Source organism: Pleurodeles waltl, chromosome 6 (assembly GCF_031143425.1).
Source record: "Pleurodeles waltl isolate 20211129_DDA chromosome 6, aPleWal1.hap1.20221129, whole genome shotgun sequence".
Classification (NCBI taxonomy): domain Eukaryota; kingdom Metazoa; phylum Chordata; class Amphibia; order Caudata; family Salamandridae; genus Pleurodeles; species Pleurodeles waltl.
In genome coordinates, this window is record NC_090445.1 from 389,402,238 (window position 1) to 389,421,339 (window position 19,102).

General features: G+C 44.7%; 1 long non-coding RNA gene across 1 annotated transcript; it reads left to right on the plus strand.

Annotated features, from left to right (window-relative positions):
• The first annotated feature begins 17,712 nt into the window (after window positions 1–17,712).
• On the plus strand, window positions 17,713–18,166 carry LOC138301941 (uncharacterized). The gene is made up of 3 exons (XR_011205178.1): window positions 17,713–17,763; window positions 17,967–18,029; window positions 18,110–18,166. It is a non-coding gene; the product is annotated as an uncharacterized lncRNA (long non-coding RNA).
• Window positions 18,167–19,102: the final 936 nt, after the last annotated feature.

The window sequence follows — 19,102 nt, forward strand, 5'->3', positions numbered from 1 at the left end:
TTGCACTCCCCAGCATTGGGAAATGGGCATGGAGCCCCCTCCAGAAGCAGTGGGCGAGTTCCCAACCTCAGAGCCTGTGACCTTGCACTCCCCAGCATTGGGAAATGGGCATGGAGCACCCTCCAGAAGCAGTGGGTGACTTTCCCACCTCAGAGACTGTGACCTTGCACTCCCCAGCATTGGGAAATGGGCTTGGAACACCCTCCAGAACCAGTGGGCAAGTTCCCCACTTCAGCTGAGGTGCATCCCACCCCCTTCTCTCTGAGGTGCCTGCCCACTTCCAACATGTTGCCCCTGCACAGTTTGGTGCAGAGAATGTCCGGATCAAGTTGGGGTTGGACGGTGCCCTGTGGCCATGTGGGCTTTTTGTACTTTGGACTGTGAATTGGCCCTTTCTGAACAATTGATCATGTATTTTGTTTTTGTCACTTCGGTACTTATGGTGGTTGTTGGCATGCAAATCAGTTGCTTTATTATGAGGTGTGTCCTATGACATGGTTTTTCATCTGCAGCTTGTTGTGTGTATGGTGTGTGAGTGTGAATGGTGTGTGTTGTGTGGGTGTGTGTCACTCTCCTTTTCCTCCCTTCCTCCCTTGTGTGCTAGGCGGCTGTATTCACCGTCTTCGTTGGCGCTGGTGTTCGAGGTGGAGTATGGCATAGAAAAGCATTGGGAAGATTTGCAGTTCCAGTTCCATGGCGGAGTTGATCTTCTCTGTGTCTCTGATGGTGAGTCTTTGGTCTTCTGTGTTGTGTTTCTGCCAGGCTTTTGATACCGCCCCGGAAATCATTGCGGTATGCTGTCTCATGATATGGTGGGCGGTACCTTGTCTTCCGCCTGGCTGTTGATGGCTACTGTCGTGGTGAGTGGTGTCAATGCCCTGGCGGATGGTGTGGTGCATTGGCTGTCTATGGGAGGTATCACCGCCTTTGTCTTAATTTGGCGGTAATTACCGCAACTTTAACAATAACCGCCAATGTCATAATGACCACCTAAGTAGAGAAATGCACAAAAACTAATGGCATCACTCACACAACCAATCATACATCCATAAACTCACAAACCTATGCACCAAAAAAACCAAGGCAGCACTCACACTACCCCTCACAGATACACAAAGGTTATTACAGAAACAGTGACACAACCAGTGAGACATTCACACCGTCAGTGACAGACCCACTTATGCACTAATACTTCACTTGAGTTAGCCACTGACACACTCCCACTCCTACTTAGAGACTCCCACACACACTATTACATCCACTAACAGACCAGTACAGCTGTTCACACAACCATTGTGAAACATTACATGTTCCAGTTGTGGAAAAAATGCTTGAAAAACATAATCAATTCACTTTAAAAAACTGAGGTTATGGAGACATTATATTTGGGGAAAAGAATTTACAAAACTGTTGCAAATCACTGACTAACATAGGTTACAGACAGATTATAACTAGGAAATAGAATTTAAAAATATTAGAAATTCACTGAAACGTGCACGTTAGAGTAAGCTCAGATTTCAATCATAAAGATTTGGCAGCTACAGTTACCTGATCTAACTGTAACTTATGCCCCTGCAAAGAACTGCTTATGACCTCACATATTACATTACTTATGACATGGTCAGTGGCATGAGTGATGACATCACTGATGACATCTCAAATGACGTCCCTGATGACTTCACTGATGACATCATCCACAGAACCACTCATACCCACTCACACCCCATACCACCTGTCAAAAAACCCACTCACACACCCACCCGCATACTCTTTCACAGACCCATACAAGAACTCACTCATCTATAGAGCCAGTCAAACATCCACTTACTCACTCATACAGCTACTCATACAGCCAGTCACCCAACCATACAGCCACTTACATACCCACACACTCACCCACACTGCTACTCACACACCCATTCAATTACACATGCAGCCACTCAAAACAGACACTGACACACCCTTATAAACACTTACAAAGTCATTCACACACCCATACAACCACTTACATACCAATTCACACATCCATACAAGCACTCACACATCCGCTCTCTCACCCATACAACCATTAACACAAATACTCACTCTCCAAAACAGTCACTGACACGCCAACTTACTTAACTAAACAACCACTCAATCAGCCATTTACCGACCTATGAAGCCACTTACACACCTAATCATTCATTCATACAGCAATTAAGACACCCACTCACTCAACAATACAGTCACTCACACACTTACTCACCCACCCATAAAGACACTCACACAGCCATTAAGTCACTCATGCACCCACTCACACACTTACTTACTCTCCAACTTAGTCACTCACACAACCATTCACTCACCCATACAGCTACTCACACACTCACTTATACACCCATACAGCCCACTGACTACCCACTCACTTATCCACACACCACTCACGCACTCGCGCACTCAAATAGCCACTCACACAACCACTCACTCACCCATACAGCTAATCATACAACCATTCACTCACCCATAAAACCGTTTATACAGCCACTGACTCACCCACACAGCTACTTACAAACCCACTTGTACACCCATTCAGCCACTCAGACACCCATTCTCACACAGATACACACTCTTGCAGCCCCACATATAATATATGATAGAAGTATTATCACATATTAGAAGTACACTTAGTACACTGATTTAACTTTTGAAGTAGGGTAGAATATATGTTTAACAATCAGAAATTCTTAGATGCACAATGTTTCTTCAATGTTTTGACTGCTAATGTTTCATTTATATTTTTAATGACCTTATAGAAGTTCTCATGATTGATGTAATATCTGGGGTAATTAGAAGTGCATGGCAAGAGTGGGAGTTATAGTTACCTTAGGGTGCAATTTATAGTTACTTGAAATAATTCTAACTATAGCTGCTGAATTTCTTTGGTTTTAGGTGAATACATTCAGTAACTAATTATAACGTCCCTGTCAGACACCACATCTCCTTTTTCAAAATGCTTTATTTGTCTTGCACTGCAATGCTGGCTACTATGCGTTTCAGCCACCTCGAGACTTTGCTCACATAGAACACTGCACCATCTTTCTCCTCTTTTTATACACAATTATCTCATCAAAAAAATAAATAAAAGACTACGGGGTCTTAACAACATTGGCAAGTTGTAACCGCCGTGCGGCCGCCAATGCAGCCACACTCCTGCGGTGCCCATTATGACATCCCCGCTGGGCCGGCGGCAGAAACAGAGTTTCCGCCCGCCGGCCCAGCGGGGATGTGGGCCGCAACATGGAAGCCGGCTCCAAATGGAGCGGGCGGTGTTGCGGCCGTGCGACGGGTGCAGTTGCACCCGTCGCACTTTTCACTGTCTGCTATGCAGACAGTGAAAAGCTGCACGGGGCCCTGCGACTCCCCGTACCGCCGGTGGTACGGGGACTCGTAATCCCCTGGGCAGAGCTGCCCTGGCGGATTATCAGCGCCGGGGCAAATGTGGCGGGAAACCGCAGGCCCCGGCGGTGCGACATCGGCAGTAGCGCCGCGGTTGTAATCCCCTCTGAAGCACCGCCAGCCTGTTGACGGTGCTTTAGCCAAAACATGCCGCCGCGGTTGTAATCCCCTCTGAAGCACTGCCAGCCTGTTGACGGTGCTTTAGCCAAAACAGCCCTAGCGGTCTTGGACCGCAAGGGTTGTAATGAGGGCCTACATGTTCCCATGTCCTAAATTAAAAAGTTTAAATTGATTAAAAATTTAGAAAATTTAGAAAATTCTCAATCCTCTTTCTACAATATACAGGCATAAATTAATTATTTATCTTATCAGGGCATATGATTAATTAATGCCTGTAACAGCAATAATCGCAATTTTGTTAAAATATCTTTTTAGAACAAAATGAATTCATCTCCAGTGGGCAAAAAACCTGCAAAAACTCTCCTAGTTAAGGAGACAAATAAATTTCTCCATAATCTATTCTTTCCCTACTGTATTGCATACATTTTCAACTATCAAAATTGCACCCATAGTGGGCTATCAATCAATATGCAAAGAAAGCTTTTAGATCTTCATACATTATTCTGCCCATTATTTCATCTGAATTCAAGCAATAGAGTAATTTGGCAATCCAAATTAAACATTCTTGCTTCCTAATAACTCTTATAAAAAAAAAAAACAATCAAAGAAAAGTACAAAATAAAACCTAAAACGTCCCTTCCCTCAAAATCAGTTTTTTAGACCCCAACATTCACACCTACTTATTAAAATGAATTTAACCTCCTCCTCCATATTTAGGCATCTTGGAGACTTAGGGCTACATGTATGAGAGAATTGTTTTGTGACTCGCAAATTGTGAGTCAGAGGAGTCGCATAACCTTATGTTGAACACTGTTAATGACACTGTTTGCAATTCGCAAGGGGGTCGCAAATGCCCTACATCATGAATATTCTTGAGGTAGGTCGCAATTTGCGACCCCCTTAGGAATGGTCACCCTCACAGGGATGGTGGCCTGATGGAGACAGCAGACCACCATGTCTGTGACTGCTTTTAAATAAAGATTTTTTTTTTGTTGACATGTGGCCCATTTTCCTTAAAGGAAAACGAGATGCATTTCAAAAACAAAACAATGAAACATTTTTGTTTCATTTTTTCAGAGCAGGCAGTGGTTTGTAGGACCACTACCTTCTCTAAAAAAATGTTTTTTCTGCCATTCACAAAGGCTAAGGGGTCCCCTTCCCGTTTGCAAGTGTGACACTGGTGCTAACTGCGATTGTTTTGCGACCGCATTTGGGGTCACAAAACAATCATACATGGGACTGCGACTCACAATTAGGAAGGGAACACCCCTTGCTAATTGCGACTCACAATCCCTTTTTGCGATTCGGTAAATAGTTTACTGAATCGCAAAAATGGGTTTCAACATACCAAAGTGCATTTTGCAAGTCACAAACAGTCCAATTCGTTGTTTGCGATGTGTAAAATGCTACTTACATGTAGCCATTAGAGCCTTATTACAAGGCTGGCGGTCCAAGGTCCACCAGCCTCATGGTGACGGTCAGACCACTGCAACTGTGGCGATCCGACCACCACATTACCACCCTGCTGAAGGGACTCTAGGAACATGGTTCCCAACAGTGACAGCTGTTGAAGTTGTACTCAGGGCGGCAATGAATTTAGCAACGGCCTGGCTGATTACAGCTCAGCTTTCTAACAGACTTTGATGCTCTTAGTATCCAAATTAATAATGTATCTGCCCCCCAACTGGCAAAGCTGTGCTCCCTGTTGCCACCCATAGGATTGAGTGGAATAGCATGTATCATAAAGTACAAAGGTGCATATTTATACCAGGCTTGCTGCGTCTTAGCATCAACTTTTTTAAGCTAAAATGGCACATAGCTAACTCCATATTTATATTTTGACACAAAACCAATTTGGTGTCAAAATATTGCAGTTACCACCATGTTCAGGATGCGCAAAACTACCTTACCTCAATGAGACGCAAGGTAGGCATTCCAGTCCTAAACACATTGCTAACCCCCTAGCGCCATATTAATCGCCAGACGCAAAAACAATGCTAACAAAGGAAGCAGACTCAGAAAATGGTGCAAAGTCTGATTAACGTAAAAAATTAACACCTGATAAGACCAGGCATTAAAAAGAGGCACACATATAACCACTCAAGGAAAAAACACAGAAGAAGCCTTGGAAACTGCCAGGACAACATGCAGGTGTTACTGCTCCAGCATGGCGCATACCACAGACGTCTGCAGCAACCTCAAATCTCACCACAACAGTGACAGAGGTAGTGCAGAAGGAGGGAGAGAATATTTAGAGAGCGAATCACCATCTGTGGAATGATGGAACAAAATGTGATCTGGATGTACAGACTCAACCGGAAGTCCATTGTACGCCTGCTGCACTTGAAAGCATCACACATCACAGCAAAGCTGCAAACTCCCCATAACATTCCACCCATTACAAAACTCATTGCTGTCCTCCACATGATAGCATCTGGATCATTCCAGGCACCAGGTGCTTTAGTGGCAGGCATCTCCCAGTCATCCTTCTCCGTCTGCCTACCAAAGATCCTGGACGCAATACTAAGCCTCTTGTCCCAACACATTCGCTTTCCAAACACCCATCAGCTGCAGCAGGAGACCAAGTAAGGATTCTGTCAGATTGCTGGCTTTCCACATGTGCTGGCGCAATGAACTGCACCCATGTCCAACTGGTGCCACCTGCTGCAACTGAACACCTCTACAGGAACCACAAGCCACAATACCAATCATACCACACAACACATCAACCATCAAGGACACACAAGACAAACACAACAAGAAATACACATGGGCAGGTCCACAGAGATGTACAGCAACAACACATAAGCCACATACCACACTACACTGTACACATTGTATATCACAAACACATACACCCAAATCTACATAACACGGCAACACCCTGACTGGCAAACCATGTGTGGAGAGGTGGAGCCAAGTCTCCTTTGCATACAGAAGCTGCTCACAAACCGCTACAAGTGTCCACAGGTTGACAGCTAAATACAGATCACACACGTACATTACACCAAACAAAGAAGTGCACAGGCATGTCAATGGCATAGGCTATGTCCATGTTGAGGAAGTAACACATGGGCACAGTCTCACGTAAACTATGGTGTCAAGCCTTGGGTAGAACCTAAACCCTATGCCACCCAAGTGTTGCCATAACCAACTATACATCAGCTACACATACCTGACACACCTGGAGTGTGCATATACACCTGTCTGCTGCACTGTGTCCCACACAAATGTATACAAAAATATGTGCCTTTGAAGACCATGGGGCTGAATCATGAGAAATGGAATAGCACGTACTCAAGTGTCACCTCACATGCACACCTGGTATCCCTTAAGAACACCATGTCTGTTCCAACTATCAGGAATGGTTCACCTTGGTGTTGTGTGTGCAAAAAAACACTAACATTCATGGACGACCTAGTAAGATGCGGTAGGTGTATAGTGGATTTACCTGACTTTATATGCACCGTACTAAGGGACCTTTATGAAAAATAGCTGTGTCCCCTCCCAAAGCCTGCACTGTGTATGTGTAGAAATTGTCTGTCAGAAACCATGTAATAGGAGCTAGGGGATAGTTCTGCAATAAATTACATCATCCTAAAATGCGGGACACACACTCCCATACACTTGATGGCTTGCACAACCACCATATGCCACGAAGGGTTACTAGGGCCCATAAGTAATGGAAAATGACCAAAATTGGCAGTGCCCCGCTCCGTCATGTACACACACAGGGATGAATTGAATACAGCACACTCCTGTGTTGTCCCCTGTCTGGCACGACAATTAGCCACCAGCACCAACGCAGGCATCCTTACACCGTCATGCAAGGATGTCTGCATTGAGGACTGTGATTGTTTATGTGCAGGAAGGGGCACCTTCCCGCACATAATCTACCATGTCTGGTATTTTGCTCTTACTATGAGTGCTGCAGAATGCAGCACACATTAAAATAGCGAAACATGAGGAGGAATAAAAGTATTCCTCCTCGTTGCGCCATGCTATCACCACCCCTGGGGTGGGGTTAGATTTTGGCGCTGCCTCAGGTTTATGAAAACTCGTAAGTCTGAGGCAGTGAGAACTTGTAATGGGTGTTGTTGTGTCATGCCCACAGCAACACTCATTGCACGCCCCTTCCACGCAAAGGGCTGCATGTGGAGGGGCCATATTCAATAGGTGGTGTCAAGCTACAAAAAGTGGTATAGCACCACCTTTTAAATATGGGCACAGCACCATCGGACCTTCAATAAAAGTGACACTCTGATGGCACTAGGGGTCCATAAATATACCCCTAAGTGTCACACTGTATGCATAGTGTAACATGGTAAAATGGATGGAACAGTCTTGCTTTGTAGGGTAACTATGCTGCATCAACATCTGACACCATTGTGCTGCTAGGAAGTGGTGTGTGACATGTAAGACTAGAACACTGCTTTAAATATAGACTACGCAACACATGCACATGAATCATGACCATCACTTTTGGGAACAACATTACAATTTCCCAGGCCCTTGAACAACTGCCCAAGTTTGTCTATTAACAAAGTCCAAAAAAACATTTCACAAGAACAGCAACATACACTACACCACAAGCAAGTATGTGTCCCCTCTCCAGCTAAAAAGTACAACTACCATGGGATGTTCCAAACCACTATCAACACTTACCAACACATCGCCTCTCTATCCTTTACAGCTGACCAAGAATACAGCATAAAGCTGTGCGTGATTACCCCTTTTGCCAGTCCCACAATGGTGGAACAGCGAGCCTACAACGAGAGACACAGGAAAACCTGCAATGTGGTGGAGAAGACATTTGGCCTCCTGAAATCCAGGTTTAGGTGCCTGGTCCTGACAGGAGGAAGCCTCTTGTATGCTCCACCACTTGTTTGCAAGATCATCTTGGCATGTGCAATCCTGCACAGCATTTCGGTCCGGACAATATCCCTTGGGAGGAACAGGATGATGTACCCAGCGAGGACGAGGATGACAATGGAACAGATATTGTGAAGAGACAAATTAACACTGCTGCAAGAGTTTGTAGGAGACTCCACATTGTGGAGAACTTCTACAATTAACTACAATACTTTAAACATTGCTTTGTAAATAGCACTAATAAATCACTTTGCATCTGAATCTCCTTGGTCAACTACATACACCATTGGAATGTGACTCAAACTTCAGTGAGCAGGTAGGTAACACAATGGTGACCAGTATGGTAGCAACAACGTTTGTGACATGAGTGAGTCTACTGCCACCATCTCAAATATCAGTGACATGCAATTTGCGGATATGTGAATCCTGAAGGTCTAGATCAATCCACCACCACATATGTTGTCCCGTCAAGTGGGCAAGGTGCCAATACCTAGTCCATCCACCACAACAACACCATGCACAACAGAATGAATGCAAGGGGTAGGCATGAGAAAGGGTCTGTCAACAAATGGATATCAAGTAATGTACTAACAGAATACTGTCACAACTCATGGTGACAGTAGAATTGCCTGTTTAGTACATGTGTGACAAGGGTAGTACATCATTGTGAACTGTGGCCAATCAGTAAATGCCCAGAGATTGTAACTAATGTCTGATGCTGAGCCTCCACACTGTAGCCATGGGATTGTGTTGCAGCACTGCCAATGTGCACAAACCTGGCACATAGTAGACTGTACCTCATGCATTGCACACACACGTTGGCTGTGGAGTGTGCAATTGGTTCCCATGACTAAATAAGTAGCTATGGGTGCAGAATCACTCTCCACACACATGACCCATATTCACCATCCATGGATATTTTGGGACAGTGCACCACCACATATTCAACTGGGTTGAATGTAGGCAGAATAGCAAAGATTCACGATATACATAAAGTGCAGACTTGCCACACAAATCTCATATTCTGACATATGGCTAGACCAAATCTAGGAAAACATGTACAGACTGATGTATGGTTGTATGTTCTAGGTAGCAACAGGTTTGCTTGATGTGTCAGCATGTATTCCTAGTATGCTTTGTACAAAGACATCAGACAGCACAAAGCAATACACACCACCCATTGTCACCCACATGACAGAGCAAGTGCATGATAGAAACACAAAAAATAGTCCAATACATGGTGTGGCTTCCAACATCAGGTGTGGGTTGTGCTACTGTGCCCAGATTGATGAAATATGCCTGAGACACAATACTAAACAGAGTGGCAGTAGACCTACCATATATGTTGCAAGTGGCTAATGAACTCTCCAGCACTGAGATGATGTGACACCTCAATATCATTCAATCATGGGAAGAGTTACCTAGGGTGCGCCATGCTGGAAGAAATGCAAACACATGTACAATGGACATACTGGATGGACTGCTTCCAGACACCCACACATACTTGCAAATACCGCATGGGAGGTCTAATGAAGACAACACAAGTAGTGTGGCAGGCGTGATGTCATGTGTGTGTGGAATGTATGACAACTCACACATAATGACAATGGAACTGTACCTATCAAGTTGGCAGGAGAAGGAGATGTAAACATCTTCCATAAAGTCACGAGTTGCATTATGTCCATGTATGTATAGACAATGTTGCAGTATGAGATGTGCACAAAGTGAAAACAGACTAAAGAATGGGAGAAATGTAGGTGACAATACATGTCTCACCAGTAGTTCAGGAATAAATGGAGAAGGGACACAAATAGACCAACAATGACTGTACAAAAAATCAATATCTACATTTCAACAGTTCACATATGTACAGAGAGGGTGGCCAGCTCAGTACATCACTCGGTCATGTTGGCCACTTGCATACTATGGTACTATAGGATAGTATCCTCTTTCTTGGCATTGTTACCCCCTTTTTTCTGCCTGATGTCAGTGTGCTTGACTGTGCTCACTGGGATCCTGCTAACCAGGACCACAGTGATTATGCTCTCTCTCCCAAAACTCTGTGTTTCACCCACAATTGGCATACTGATGCCCTCTTATAAGTCCATATTATGTGGTACCTCATTACCCAGGGCATTGGGGTTCCAGGGGATCGCCATGGGCTGCAGCATATATTTTGCAACCCATAGGGATCCCATGTAAAGGCATCTGCAGGACTACCATTGCAGCCTGCGTGAAGAGGTGCAAGCAACCTTTCACTGCCATTTTTACTACACCATGTCACTTATAAGTCACCCCTATGGCAGGCCTTCCAGCCCAGATGGCAGGGTGCAAAGTGCCTGTGTGTGAGGGCACTAGCAGAGGTGACCCCATGAACTCCAGGCCCATTTTCTCAGACTTCGTGAGTGTGGGGACACCATTTTATGCATATACTGGACATAGGTCACTTCCTATGTCCAGCTACATAATGATAACTCTGAACAATGGCATGTTTACTATCAAACATGTTTTAACCTTACACCAAGGCTTTTGCAAGCATTAGTTGTATGGGGCTCCTTAAAGGCCCCCCAGTATTGCCATTCCAGCCTTCTGAGGGTTTCCAGGGAGCCCAAGCTGCTGCCACCTCCCAGACAGGTTTCTGCCCTCCTGTTGATTGAAATGTTCAAGCCCAGGAAGGCAGAACAAAGGATTTCCTTTGGGAGAGGGGTGTTAAACCCTCTCCCTTTGGAAATAGGTCGTACAGACGTGGGAGGGGTATCTTCCCCAAGCCACTAGAAATGCTTTGAAGGGCACATTTGATGCTGTCGCTGCATAAACCAGTCCCTGCTCTGGTGCGAAATTGGACGAAGGAAACGGGAGTGACCACTCCCCTGTCCATCACCACCCCTGGGGGGGTGCTCAAAGCTTCTCCAGAGGTCCCTGGGTTTTGCAATCTTGGAATCAAAGTTGGAAGGGAACTCTGGGAGCATCTGAGTGGCTAGTGCTAGCAGGTGATGTCAGAGCCCTCACCTGAAACATGCTTATGTGGTTAGGTGACCAATCCCCCTTTCAGTGCTATTTAGGGTCTCTCCTTTGGGTGGTTCCTCAGATTCGGATTGCAAGACTCCAGCAGGAATCCTCTGCATCCTCCGCTTTGACTTCTGACCAAAGAAACTGCATCTGGACTCTTCAGGACCTTACAAGCTGCAAAAAAGAACCAAGACGCCTCCTGCAACATTGTATGTTCGGCTCCTTCCAGCAACTGCAAAAACTTCCTGGTCGTGCATCCTCTGAGGACAGCCAGTCTTCAGTCTGCATCAGAAGAATGAGGGAATCTCCTTTGGAGTGAAGTAGGCACTCCCCTTCTTCTGCCGGCACCAACTGCAACGATGACCAGCAGCATGGATACCCTCTCCTGCTCAGCTGTGTGGATCCTACATCACAGGTGGCAGACTAAAGTGGTCCTGATGATCCTCTCTTCCAGTTATCCAACTTTGCTGGAAGTAAGACCTTGTTTACCCACGCAAGACAGAACCCCTTTGCAATACATCTTTTGCAACTGGCAAGGCTTGTTGGCATCCTTCCTCCAAGATCTTCAGTCATCTTGAAGCTCTAGCCCCCAGCACTCTATCCTGCTATGCAGAGCTTTCTGAGTGGTTCTACAGTGGCATGGGAGCCTTTGTCGTAGTGCTACATGGGCCTCTTCTGCAACTTTCTTGTCCCCATTCTGTGGGAATCCTGTGTGCGTTGCCTGGTCTTCTGTCGGCTCTTTGAGTTGCTGAGGGTCCCCTCTGACTTCCCATCCTGAGTCGAGTCTACCTGGTCCTTCCTGGTCCCCGGCAGTGCCATTTTCTGTTAAAAGCGAGCTTTGCATGTGCCAATACTTGGTAGACTCCGATAACGCAAAGCTGACTGTATTCCTCCATACAGCTCAGGACATCACTTGCATCCTCCAGGAGCCCGACTTCGTGTTCTTGGGTGCAGTGCTGACTTTTCTTCTTCACCAGTGGTTCACCTTTTGCACCTTCATCTGGGTTAGCAGGGGCTCCTATTCTTAGTATATGGTTTGTGCTCCTCCTAGGCCCATTTCCAACTATTGTGATTTTCACTTTTGCACTATTTTGTAACTGCTTTTATGCCTATTTCTGCATACTAGTGTATATAATTTGTGTTTTACTTATCTACTAAGGGAATATAGGCCCCTGTTATGAACTTGGCGGGATGCCCCACCACCAACCGTGCCAACGGTCAATGAAAGACAGCCAGTGGGAGCCATCATCTAACCAAATAATGAACCATGAAGCCTCACCGCCATTAATGGCGGTGAGGGCTACCATGCGCCATGATGGCAGTCGGTGGCGGAGGTGGATGCTGCTCCATCCTCAGCGCCACATCAGACCATGCACAGCTATGCCTATAATGAAGCAGTTATAGGCGTGGTGGTGTATGGAGAGGTGGCGATGGCAGCGGAGCAGCATCCAGGGGGCCTGTTTCCTCCTGGAGCCACGCAACGGAAGAGGTAAGTGCTGTCTGAAAGTAAAGGGGGGTGGGGTGTTTGTGAGTGTATGCATAGGGGATGTGTGTGAGTGCATGGGGGTGTGTGTGAGTGTATGTATGGGGATGTGTGTCTGAGTGCATGTATGAGTGTGTGCATGTAGATGAATGGGTGCATGTGGATGTGGGGGTTTGGGGTTTGAGGGTAACCTGTATGTAGGGGTGGGGGGGGGGTGGAGGATGGTGAGGGTCGAGTTGGGGGGCCTACATTGGGTTTTGGGGATGGAGGGTTGGTGGGGTCAGGATTCAGGGATTCGGGATGGGGAATGGGGAGGTGGATCTTAGGACTTGGGGGATGGGTAGGTGTGGTGGCAACGGCGACCTTGCGTGTCACATACAGGTGACAGGAATGGTTATTCTTGTCACCCGTATGCTTTCCGCCAGGGATTACCCGGCAGGGTATCTCCACAGGAAATCCCTGGTGGAAATGGGATCAAAATATAATTGCCAGTTCGGCCTCCACCACCGGGTTGAATGTGCCGACAGTCGGCCCGGTAGTCAAATCTGGCCTGGTGGTAGGTGGTAGTGAACTGGCTGCTTTGCAGCCAGTTTACTACTGTGTTCAGAATATGGCAGTCTGGACCGCCATGCTGTTGGCGGTGATGACTTTGGAGCCAGTTTACTACTGTGTTCAGAATATGGCAGTCTGGACCGCCATGCTGTTGGCGGTAATGACCGCCACCACCCATGTGGCGGTCCAGTCTGCCATGTTTATAATGACCACCATAGTCTCTATGTTATTTTTGGTATTTGTTTCACCAAAATAAAGTACCTTTATTTCTAACTCTGAATGTTTTCTTTCATGTGTGTTAAGTACTAAGTGTGAATACGGTGGTATTGCATGAGCTTTGCATATCTTCTAGATAAGCCTTGGCTGCTCATCCATAGCTACCTCTAGAGAGCCTGGCTTCTAGATATTGACTACACTACACTAATAAGGGATACCTGTACCTAGTATAAGGTGTAAGTACCATAGATACCCAACACACATCAAGTCAGCCTCCTACATTGGCGGTGCAGCGGTGGGGTAAGTACTTGCAATTGCCTTATGACTCTGTCACCTGGGGCCAGATGTATCAGTAATTCCAATAGCGATTACCAAATAGGGATTCTTTGCAATTAAGTAATCGCTATTGGAATTTATGAAACTCCGGGAGTTTCATATAAGGATTTGTAAGAGTGCGCAAATAGACCTACCTCATTAATATTCATGAGGTAGGTCACAATCTGTGAGCCATTGTGAATGGCTCCAATCACATGGATGGTGGCCTGCTGGGCTCAGCAGACGCCACGTCTGTGATTGCTTTTTTTAAAAATATAGCCCGTTTTCCTTGAAGGAAAACGGAATGCGTTTAAAAAAGAAACATTTAAAGTTTTCTTTTCATTTTTTAAGAGTAGTCAGTGTTCCATGGGACCACTTTCTGCTCTTCAAAAATGTTTTTGCATGCATTCACAAAGGGGAAGGGGTCTCTTGGGGAATGGGTTACCACCAATTTGAAATTGGTGGTAACTGCGATTGTTATAGGCATATCCCTTGCTGTAAACTTCTTTCTAAGAGACTAGTGGTCAGGTAGGTTAGGCACACACTACAATATCCTAACCAACACTGTGTCTACAGCGGGACATGGCTCTATGGTCATGGAAACTCCTTATGAGAACCTGACCCTCAAGGAATTGAAGGGACTGTGTGCAGAGAGGAAGTTGGACATGGGGAGGTTTCCAAACAAGAGTCTGCTCTTAGGCCTCCTCCTCCAGAATGACCAGGAACAAGTTGTTGACCAGGAGGAGGAGAAAAAAGAAGTCTCTGACCCCACTGAGACAGATAATGATATTCTAGACTCAGGGGAGGGTTCCTAAAAGGATCTCGCAGTCACTAGCAGACCAACTAGTGTAGCTGGTAGTGGGAGGGGAGGTCTGCCCCTATGAACTCCAGGCCCATTTTCTCAGACTTCCTGAGTGCGGGGACACAATTTTATGTGTATGCTGGACATAGGTCACTTCCTATGTCCAGCTACATAATGATAACTCTGAACATGGGCATGTTTGGTATCAAACATGTTTTAATCATACGCCAAGGCTTTTGCAAGCATTTGTTGTATGATTCCATGCACTCTGGGGCTCCTTAAAGGCCCCCCAGTATTACCTTCCCCCAGCGCGCAGGCCCCTTTGGCAAGCGCGCACGTTCTTGCAACGTCGCTCCCTGCATCGTGCGGCAGAGAGGACGTCCGCGCTGCGTCTACAAAACAGACACAGCGCGAGGACAGGGTCACTCTTTGCCGCTGACGAGCAGGAAGGACATCTTCAGGACGCAGGTAAGGTATTATCACTTTCTCAGCTCAAATAAGCCTATTAGAGCGATAGTCGTGTTCTCCTATTGCAGAAAATGCTCATATTTGAATCTGGATTGAAGTCAATGAAAACAGCGTTTAAAGGCCGCAGGGAGTGTTTTAAAAATTTGGCGTACTTTAGCACACAAGCGAGCAAGTGATATTTATGTTGAAAATTAATGGTTAGTGAGCTAGGAAATGCTTCAGAACAGTAGAAAATGTGCTGTTATCAACTTTTCCATCATTGTCATACTTCATAGTTGTTTATATGCATTATCACCTTCTCAGCGCAAATAAGCCTTTTAGATCGATAGTCGTGCTCTCCTATTGCAGAAAATGCTCATATTTGAATCTGGATTGAAGTCAATGAAAACAGCATTTAAAGGCCGCGGGGAGTGATTTAAACATCATTTGGCGTACTTTAGCATACAAGCGAGCAAGTGATATTTATGTTGAAAAGGAATGGTTAGTGAGGTGGGAAATGCTTCAGAACAGTAGAAAATGTGCTATTATCAACTTTTCCATCATTGTCATACTTCATAGTTGTTTATATGCATTATCACTTTCTCAGCGCAAATAAGCCTTTTAGAGCGATAGTTGTGCTCTCCTATTGCAGAAAATGCTCATATTTTAATCTGGATTGAAGTCAATGAAAACAGCGTTTAAAGGCCGCGGGGAGTGTTTTAAACATCATTTGGCATACTTTAGCATACAAGCGAGCAAGTGATATTTATGTTGAAAATTAATGGTTAGTGAGTTAGGAAATGCTTCAGGACAGTAGAAAATGTGCTGTTATCAACTTTTCCATCATTGTCATAGTTCATAGTTGTTTATATGCATTATCACTTTCTCAGCGCAAAAATGCCTTTTAGAGCGATAGTCGTGCTCTCCTATTGCAGAAAATGCTCATATTTGAATCTTGATTGAAGTCAATGAAAACAGCGTTTAAAGGCCGCGGGGAGTGTTTTAAACATCATTTGGCGTACTTTAGCATACAAGCGAGCAAGTGATATTTATGTTGAAAATGAATGTTTAGTGAGCTAGGAAATGCTTCAGAACAGTAGAAAATGTGCTGTTATCAACTTTTCCATCATTGTCATACTTCATAGTTGTTTATATGCATTATCACTTTCTCAGCGCAAATAAGCCTTTTAGGGCGATAGTTGTGCTCTCCTATTGCAGAAAATGCTCATATTTGAATCTGGATTGAAGTCAATGAAAACAGCGTTTAAAGGCCGCGGGGAGTGTTTTAAACATCATTTGGCGTACTTTAGCATACAAGCGAGCAAGTGATATTTATGTTGAATATGAATGGTTAGTGAGCTAGGAAATGCTTCAGAACAGTAGAAAATGTGCTGTTATCAACTTTTCCATCATTATCATCCTTCATAGTTGTTTATATGCATTATCACTTTCTCAGCACAAATAAGCCTTTTAGAGCGATAGTCGTGCTCTCCTATTGCAGAAAATGCTCATATTTGAATCTGGATTGAAGTCAATGAAAACAGCGTTTAAAGGCCGCGTGGAGTGTTTTAAACATCATTTGGCGTACTTTAGCATACAAGGGAGCAAGTGATATTTATGTTCAAAATGAATGGTTAGTGAGCTAGGAAATGCTTCAGAACAGTAGAAAATGTGCTGTTATCAACTTTTCCATCATTGTCATACTTCATAGTTGTTTATATGCATTATCACTTTCTCAGCGCAAATAAGCCTTTTAGAGCGATAGTCGTGCTCTCCTATTGCAGAAAATGCTAATATTTGAATCTGGATTGAAGTCAATGAAAACAGCGTTTAAAGGCCGCGGGCAATGTTCCCTGTAAGGCGCGCGCGCACCTTTCCTTCCCCCATCGCGTAGGCCCCTTTGGCAAGCGCGCAAGTTGCAACATTCTTGCAACGTCGCTCCCTGCATCATGCACAGCAAATGTGACAAGACAACAAGAAGACGTAAAGGCACTTTCATTGCTCATTCACTGTCTGAATGGACAGAAGACTTTTTTTTGTCCGCTTGCCAGAACGAGCCAGTAGGCCTAAAAATGGCTCACCCTTATAAATCCGATTAGTCATAGCGAGTGGCTGAGCAGATAACTTGAGGCCTGTAAAGGCCGCATCATCGAAGGGCTAACGCATGATGTAGGTTTCCAAACAGACGATAATATGGAACCAGAGTTCATCTAAACTGAAAGCCCAGGTAACTACTCAATTGCTCTGGAACTGTCATGCATAATGTTTTTGTAACTAATATAGCCTAAGCTAAATATCTTCTTTCCAATTACAGCCAGTCACCATTTGCATTTGAACAGGCAGGCGTGAGTACCAAGGAAGACCAGGTAAATCTGTAGACGTTCCAGGTGGGATTAAGGGTCTCTACATAAATCCCGTTCATGATCCACACCTTTGCTTCTATTACAGGTTTGTCGGACCGAGCAAGTTAAAGATTTGAATGGACCGACATGTGTAGAAGCATAAGGACCAGGTAATTATTTGGTAGGTACCCCATCTGGGTCACCTGGCACATTATAATATGACAACATGATGTAACCAACTGTTAACCATCTTTTCTTTTGCTGCAGGCATCTCAGACAGTACTGGTCATTATTTGGTATATTTCACTTGTGATGCACCTAGTACATTATAAAATGAAAACATTCTTAAACCCTTTTTTTTGTTCTTTTGCAGGCTTCTTAGACAGTTCTAACATTGGTTAGAAAAGGCAGACGTGACTACAAGCAGAAAGACCAGGTAAATATTTAGTAGTTTTCCCTTGCAGTACATCTTGAACACAAGCATGTGCTGTAACCATGTTTTTTCTTCTATTGCAGACATCTTAGACAGTGTTACATCGACAGGCAGGTGTGAGATCAAACAGAAAGGCCCAGGTAATTGCTTGCTACATTTTCCAAGAGATAGCTCAGTCTTGTCTGGTAGATTGCATTCAATAGCATAAAAAACAACTTTAAATAATGTTCCTCACCTTAATTAATGTCCTTTTTTTTTGTGCAGGATTTGCGGCACAGTAGGCTCAGACTAATTGCCACCAAAATGTTCAAGCGCAAAGCTGTGACTTCATCAGACAGCAGTGCTTCACCACAAAGGAAGAAATGCTGTCTTGTGTTCAAAGAAGAATGGCTGAAAGAAATTGTGGAGACTGAGACACAGAAGTCCAGGAGCAAGGTTTGCGTACAACAGGGAGAGCTATTTCTATACAATCCAGAAGTAGGCCTGATTTGCAAAGTATGTGCAGAAGCAAAGATCGCAGGGGACTTTTCTACTGGGAAGAAATGGAGTGATGGCTGGAAGCTGGACTACTTGAAATGCCATTTATGTAGCAGAGTTCATGAATCTGCTTTGGTGACACTGAGAAATAAAAGTGCTGCTGCCAGGCTGGGTTTTGGAGTGCGCACCATGCTAACAGAAACCGCCAGTGACAGAGCAAACAGACTAGAAGTAGTTGAACGGCAAAGATCCCTGCCTGAAGAGATAAAGATTCTCATCAACAATGTGTTGCTAGCAGTCAAAATGAACACATCAATGTTATCTGTTCAAGACATCCATGACCACGTCGCATTGTATGTGAAGATACCAGACAGCTGGAGGAGCAAGAACTATGCCTTTGAGTTTTTGGAGGCCATCAACAGAGTAATACGCTCTGACCTCATGGCAGAACTTCGCAGTGCTCGGTATCACACATTGATAATTGATGAGAGCACAGATATTTCAGTTACAAAAATGCTCATCCTCTACTTCAAGTTCCGATCTGTAACATCAACAAAGCACAAAACAGTATTTGGGGGAATTGTAACTCTGAGTGCATG